The sequence below is a fragment of the Triticum aestivum genome, chromosome 6A (genome assembly GCF_018294505.1).
Source record: "Triticum aestivum cultivar Chinese Spring chromosome 6A, IWGSC CS RefSeq v2.1, whole genome shotgun sequence".
Classification (NCBI taxonomy): Eukaryota; Viridiplantae; Streptophyta; class Magnoliopsida; order Poales; family Poaceae; genus Triticum; species Triticum aestivum.
Genome location: NC_057809.1, coordinates 232,967,599 through 232,975,118, shown reverse-complemented (window position 1 = coordinate 232,975,118; position 7,520 = coordinate 232,967,599). Strand labels below are relative to the sequence as shown.

The window sequence follows — 7,520 nt, the reverse complement described above, 5'->3', positions numbered from 1 at the left end:
TGTACTTATGGTTGAACTATGCTTATGTACATGTATGCTTACTATCTATGTCGGAGTATGTTAAATATTTGGTCAAAATTTGGTAAAAATTACAAAGGGGGCCAATAAACCAGGACAGAGGTAGTACATCAATCGCACATGGTTCCCAAAATTGGAACCGTGTGCAATGACTTTCATTTTGCCTGTTGCGTCAATCACACACGGTTCACTCTAGAAAATCTTCACCCCCAAAATTCTTTGTGGGAGAGAAAACCCTCATGACCCAATTAAAAAAAGAAAAAATAAAACCCTCACCATCCCCACGTCACAAAACCCTCACCCCGCCCGCCACCCCCTAGGCCCCTCCGGTACGTTCCCCGTTCACACCTGCACAAGCTCCTCCGCGTCTATGCCATGGCACCGCCTGTTGCGGCCGTAAACACTTAGCTCGACGCATGCCGCCGTCGGTAGGCTGCCGGCAAAGCCCACCGCATTTTGACACTTCCGCTTGCCGCCTATCGCCATCGAATTTCTCGATGCTGCCCGCGGTCGACCCAGCTCCGCTCGGTTGGCGAATCTGCCATACTGAGGGTTCTTTCTCATGGACGACATGGTAACTAATTTAACAAGATATTATCTCATCTCTTATCCCAGTTCATCCGCCTCCTTTAATCACCCAGCGGAAATCATCGTTAATTCATTCTTATTCAAGCTTATTTGAGGGTTTTCTTTCATTCATATAATGTACAGTGCGCCGACACTTCACGAATTTGTGACCTCCGTCAGAGATTCCATCTCACCGTACCAGATAACTTGAGGACGCGCGGGGTATGTTCAATCTCACCCTAAATCGGTTGGCATTGCCTACTTTTCTGAACATATTCTAAGTATTGCTACATTTGGATAAAAGGTGCCACATGCACCATATACATCTAAGGGAATTTTCCCCCTCTTCTTTCTATATTAGGCAAATTAATGATGTATTGTTCTTTCGATTACTCTCATATATTTCCATGACATCATGTTCGCCCTATCTGTTTAATTATAGATTTTTGTCCTTCGATTTCAAATGTTGTACAGTTTGGGCCCATATTTGCATGTTATTATATTTTCATTAACAATCATACCATTTTCTGCAGAACATCCCTTGCTATGCAACAGATTATGTAGTGCACAATTTTCCCTTTACATAGATGAAGGCTCCATGGATGTCATATTGCACACAAACATGGATTTACAATCATTGCTACTGTAAGACTTGATGAACGTGGTGACTCCTATTTTGGCACTGGCTTTTGGAAATAAATTGCAAAGTTTTATGTACTGAAAGCTGGCACTAAAATTGCACTGCACATAAAAGGGCCTGGTCATGAGATATATGCTAACTTCCCCGACAAAATCATCAGTCCAGACTTTGTTCGAAGTAAGTTTTCTTTTCAACTATCTGGATGTTGACTTACCCAGCAACGTCAAATGAATTGTGTAGTATTTAAGAAACCAATTGTTATTCCCTTTTCTTACTATATTCCTACCTAATAACTTCTAGTTACCAATACACTTTTCTATTGCCCCGTTTTCACTAAATATTCCATGTACTCCCATTTCTATCAGAAAGCGCCACTGACAAAGAGACTCCGGGGGTAGAGAATGGGGTTGCCAACAAGTGGAGGCGGGGCGAGCTAGAACCGCAAGCAAATCCATTAGGCCTAGACTTCATCAGCAGCCTCCCCAATGATATGTTGAGAGTCATCATATCCCTCCTCCCAATCAATTATGGGGCGCGAGCAACCGTCCTTTCCCGGCGATGGCGCCCCTATGGAACTCCAGCCCTCTCGACCTCATCGACACCCACAAGCTCTGCCATGGCTATTGCAAAAGCTTGGATGCGTTCTCCATGATCCTCGGCAGTCACCTTGGCCAACCGAAGGCCCTAGAATGGGAAAGTTCCGTTCCAACGGCAAGGACTGAGCCAAGCTTGACGACTTGTTCCGATTCCCCACCCTAGATCAGCTCGAGGAGCTCAATTTTGATGATGGGCATATATGGTCGCTGCCAATGTCCGCACTCTGCCTCACGCCCACGCTATGTGTCACCAAGTTCAGGAACAACCATTTACCCGCCTTAATGACGTGCCCGCTCTTATTCTACCACCACTAAAAGAAATATTTCAACTTGCGGCCATCACTATTGGTCACTGAAAGGTCATTGTTTTTCGTTTGCGACCTTTTTGTGACCAAAAACAGAAGGTCAAAAGGTGGCGGTCGTAAACTGAAATTAACAACCTTCTTTGTGATATGTAAAAGGTCGTTGGTTCTTCGACCAAATTTTTGGTCACTAGCAGCCTCCCTAGGCCACGTAGGATCCAGCGTGGCAGGCTGACATGGATAGGAATCAGCCCGATCCAATTCGGTGTTTATATGGGCCGAGCCCATTAATACAGCTTTTTAATGTATATTTTTCTGTTAATTTTCTCTGGCTACATGGGCCTGGCCCAACAATTTGGCCTTTTTATTTTCTAGGGCATGGCCTTTTAAGGTCCATTTCATTTTAATTTCCAGCTTTTTTGTCATCATCAGTGTTTAGATGGGTCCCAATTGTCAGATTTTTTCCTGGAAGTGGATCCACATTGCTTTTTAAGCAGTATATATCAAACAGAAAGAACATAAGAATATGAAAATCTTCAAATAACAACCAAAATAGGTTTATTACAATATATTATGTACAGAACAAAACATGTGAAACTCCATACACTCGTTCACATCACAACAACTTGTTTGACCATCAAATATTGCACGCCCAGGAACTTCAAACTTCATGTAGATAACCATACAATATTCCACACAATCACAAACATTGCGATCGACAAATAAAACGCTCTGCCAGTGTAAATCTATCTACTCTTGGATACCACGGAACATGCTCTTCAACATAGGAAGAAGTCATCAATGGAGTTCTACCAACAACACAAGCTCCATTCACCTACAAGAACAGAATGGAATATCAAGTACTTGGATCATTCAAGTAGATTACAACCAACATATATATGTAGAAGTACATCAGGAAATATGATGGAGCAAATCAGACACAAATACATTAAGTAAACATCCCAACCGATGAGTGATGACGACAAGCAAAGAGTATAAACCCAGGTTTGGACATAAATAGTGTCAACTCAAGCAGAACATAATAAGGCAGTAAACATGTGGGCATTTTCTCTTTGACCCTCTTCAGATCAAATCATCTACATAGCTTCAATTTTCTTTGTGCTTTCCAGCAAAGAGCAAAACTAAGGAGAGCAAGTAGAGCAAAGCATAGTTGATGGTGGAGTGGTGAATTACTTTGATGGCGTACTTGATGGTGATGCTGCAAACAACATTTAGAGCTAGAATGAGAACTAATAGACTATAAGCATACAAAAGAAAATATAAATTTAGTGAAATCAAAACCGGTGATGAAAACTAAATAATAGTGCAGCAGATTAGGTCTTAGCATGGAGGAACATCACCAAATTAAACAAGATGGTTGTTCAAGTTTTTAGACAAGTATTCATGATTACAGTTTGTTATCGTCGTCCAAATTTGCAAACATGTATAAAATTAATTAATACATCTGAATGTGCTACCACTGAAGAAAACATGAGGCCATGAACCATCAGGCCAGCCATGATTTACATATTTACCAATGAACAAACATGATACATGCATCAAGCATCAAGCATTAGGCCATGAAGCATACGTCCCATTTGTTCAACAAGACGAGTACATACTTGACTCTAGGTCGATGCAGTGGATGGGGCTGTACTTGAACATCTGGTCCAGGGACGAGCCTGCTAATCCAAATCGAACAAACAAATTCATTAGGAGGGGATTGGACAGACAAGGAACAAATGAAGTAAACATACATACATGTCTATATAAATACATCCTCTTTCTTCCTATACAACACTAACTAGAGCAACATCAATCATTGTACACAAGGAGCAGCAACAACAAGCTGATAAAGAAAGCTCAAGATTTGTGTCTTTTGCAAGTTTTAGCACACTAGTACATGCGTTAAAATGGAAGTGCCGCTGCTGGGTTGCAACAGCCAACAAACTATAGGGTGACCGTCAAGTTAGCATTACAGAAAGCGAAAAGGAAAGTGGAAAATACATGGAAGCCTATCGTTATGCGGAGAACATCGACAAGCAGCGCCTGTCTTCAGACATTGTTGGCTTGCAGCCGCAGGTATCCTTGCTTCAGGTCAGGTCCAAGAACTCTTTGTGTGCAGATCAAGGCAGAATAGCAGCCTCGTTCGTCCAGCCGCACTTTGCTGCAGGAAAACAAACAAATGGCTGAATCATCTTGGTAGAAACATAGTAAAAAACTGCTAAATGGACACTAGCAGTAAAATGAATATTTAACATTGTAGTAACTTTTTTGTCCTGTATGGGCATATTGGGATGCTTGTGCTCCTACACCCCCTTCCATGGAATGAACATTTCTCAAAGAAAATAAAACATGCACATTGCCTCCTAGGACAAACTATGTGTTTCTCTGAAGGTAAATCATAGGTTCTTCCTAAACATGAAAACCAATAGGCACACTACATTGTACATAATGAATCTTACTAGTCAAAAGTGTTGTATGGACTGACGAAAAAATATAGATCACTCTGTCCATTCACAAAAATAAAGAAATGGGTGGATGTCATCTTAATATTGTCGCTAATTAAGAGATTCAGTGTGCGTTTGGGAGCCAAAGTATTTTTGTAGTTTTAAAAAATACTATGGTTTCTAAGAAAACCTTGGTATTCAATACTTTGAGTTGTTTGGATGAAAAAATACTGCAATTTAACAAACTGTGGTATCTCTTAAACTATGGTCTTTTGTTATATATAAAAAAGTGGTCCCGAACTCTTTTTAAAAAACTGAGAAACGCTGGCTGGGCGCTCTCTCTGTCCATGTGGTAACTAGCTCGGTCTTTAATTGATTACAATAGATAGCTCTACTACTACTGCTGCTACAGATTCTGGCATCTACTAGGAGAGAACATGCCCGTGCAAGGCTACATGCATACAGTGGCCATTAGCACAAGCTGATCCGTGAGTGTTGTTGAGCATGCATGCAACATGTAATAATCTGTACAAACCAAAGAAAACAGAGAAAAACTGCCACTTGCCAAACACCTGAGCAATTTTATCAAAACTGAGAAAATCTATGTTTTTCAGAAACTGAAGTACTTGTTGCCCATCTATTGAAATACTGAAGTTTTGGAAAACCATGGTCTTTGAAAAGCGGTGTTGCCAAACTAGGCCTCAATGTTCACCGAGAATGCTCATTGTGCAGCAAAAAAAGCAAGCAAGAGCTAATGGCCTAGGAACTACTAGTAGCACAGTGAAATGAGGTGAGTATGGTAGATCTAGGCACCTGGATACATATGAACTAGTATAGGCTGGCAGCAGCATCTCTTCTCTGAATCTCATGTCCCCGTCCCCATGGTGACCGATTTACTAGCTATTGTTTGCAAGCAGCGAATCACTAGATCTGGAGTGCAAGATATCTGGGCAGCGAATCACTAGACTGATACATCGGATCTAGCGGCGAGCAAAGCAAGGAATGACAACGATTAATGGAACGGGGGTGAGTACTCGCGAGGAGGGTGCGGGTGGCGAACTCGACGCCGATGGTGGACTTGGAGTCGAGGTAGAACGCGTTGCAGGTGAAGCGGGAGAGGATGTTGTACTTGTCGACGCCGGACGATGGTGGGGGGGGGGGATTTGGTGGCGGATACACGGTCCACACGCGCGCCACGGTCCGGCCAGCTCGACGGAGCGGCGCGCATCAAAGCATGTGCGCGTGCACCGGCGAGAAAACCGACCGTGACGCCATGGCCGAGAAGCAGACTGGTGGATCTGGGGGATGAAGGCGAGGGGAGAGGGTGCGTGGCAGAGACGAGGTCGGCAGTGGTGGGTGGGGGTGGCGACGGTGGGAATCGCGGGAGGGGGAGGAAGGCGGCGGCGACGGGGTGGGCTGGGAGAGGATCTGGAGAATGGGAGAGGATGAGTGTGGGTGGGTGGGTTTGGGTTTCTCGGGAGAAGCTCCACCGTTGATGTGTGCGTGATGGACGGCTCAGATGGTTTCTTACTGGGTGATCCGTGTGAACGTGGTTTCTGGCTTCTCATTGGCCGGTTGTCTTGCGCTGGAGTCTTCAAAATAAAAAACTATAAAACTCTGTTGTAAAAATGGACCACATCATTTTTCAAAAACATTAATCCACAATTTATTCAAAATTAAATAAAAAAATAATGTCAAGATGTTTCCATCACCTCTCATATCTATCTATTACATTACGGAAAAAAGAAACACCTAACCGTTTATTTGATGTATTAGAAAATAACAACCACTTACAAGGAAAACCTTCGCATTGTGTCATTATATGTGGCCAAGTTATGAGGAAAAATAATAAACTTATAATGCGACAATTATTTTTAAAATGTGTTCTCAGAAACGAGCTATCATCTATGAAGAATCATGGCTTTCAAGCCAAATGATCAATCTTATGGCCACATTCATGGAATAGTTTGTTCAAATGATCTCATATTATTCACAAGGGTGCATCTTGGAGTGGCAAGCAATGTTGCCTAAGGGAGTTTTCATTTTCTTTGGACGGAAAATCAATTTTCCATTTTCTGAGTGCCCAAAATGAGTTTTTTTGTGAAGGACCTACCATATATTTGTTGCAAAATTGGACCAAATTCAGGTTTATAAAATACTAGGCCATATTTAATGCACAATTGACCAAATGGTTGGGTGTCAAAAGATTTGATCCACCTCTGGTGAAAAAGACAAATTTCTGTCGATTTAGTAAGAAGCGTGTCAAATTTGAACTGCAGCTGCCTCATAGTTTGCTACTTATTTTTTCCAAAAATCATTTCTACGTACATAAGTATCTATATAATTAGAGAAACATCAAATTTTTTCCAAGATTCAACCACTAGTTAGGAACGGTCAAGCCCGCCGTTTTGACCACATTTTGAAACGGGCATAAAAAATTCAAAAAAATCAAAAAATTGGAAAACTTCGCATTGTGTCATTATATGTGACCAAGTTTCTAGGAAATATAATAAACTTGTAATACGGCAATTATTTTAAAAAAGTGTTCTCAGAAATGAGCTATCATGCGTGAAGAATCATGGCTTCCAAGCCAAATGATCAATCTTATGGTCACATTCATGGCATAGTTTGTTCAAATGATCTCATATTGTGCACAAGGGTGCATCTTGGAATTCCAAACAATGTTGCCTAAGGGAGTTTTCATTTTCTTTCGACGAAAAATTCATTTTCCATTTTCTGATTGCTCGAAATGAGTTTTCTTTGTGAAGGACCCACCATATATTTGTTGAAAAATTGGACCAAATAAATTTTATAAAATACAAGGCCATATTTAATGCACAATTGACAAAATGGTTGGGTGTCAAAAGCTTTGATCCATCTCTGGTGAAAAATATAAATTTTCGCCGATTTAGGAGGAAGCGGGTCAAATTTGAACAACAACTGCCTC

General features: G+C 41.5%; 1 long non-coding RNA gene across 6 annotated transcripts; it reads right to left on the bottom strand.

The window, feature by feature from the left end:
* Positions 1-2,644: 2,644 nt before the first annotated feature.
* LOC123127364 (uncharacterized) lies at positions 2,645-5,725 on the bottom strand. 6 transcript variants are annotated; one of them, XR_006462360.1, is made up of 5 exons: positions 5,387-5,725; positions 4,131-4,290; positions 3,746-3,805; positions 3,318-3,342; positions 2,645-2,958 (listed from the first exon to the last, which is right to left on the bottom strand). It is a non-coding gene; the product is annotated as an uncharacterized lncRNA (long non-coding RNA). The 6 variants fall into 6 exon arrangements; XR_006462361.1 differs by having other exon boundaries at positions 5,608-5,718; XR_006462363.1 differs by having other exon boundaries at positions 3,746-3,808; positions 4,131-5,725.
* Positions 5,726-7,520: the final 1,795 nt, after the last annotated feature.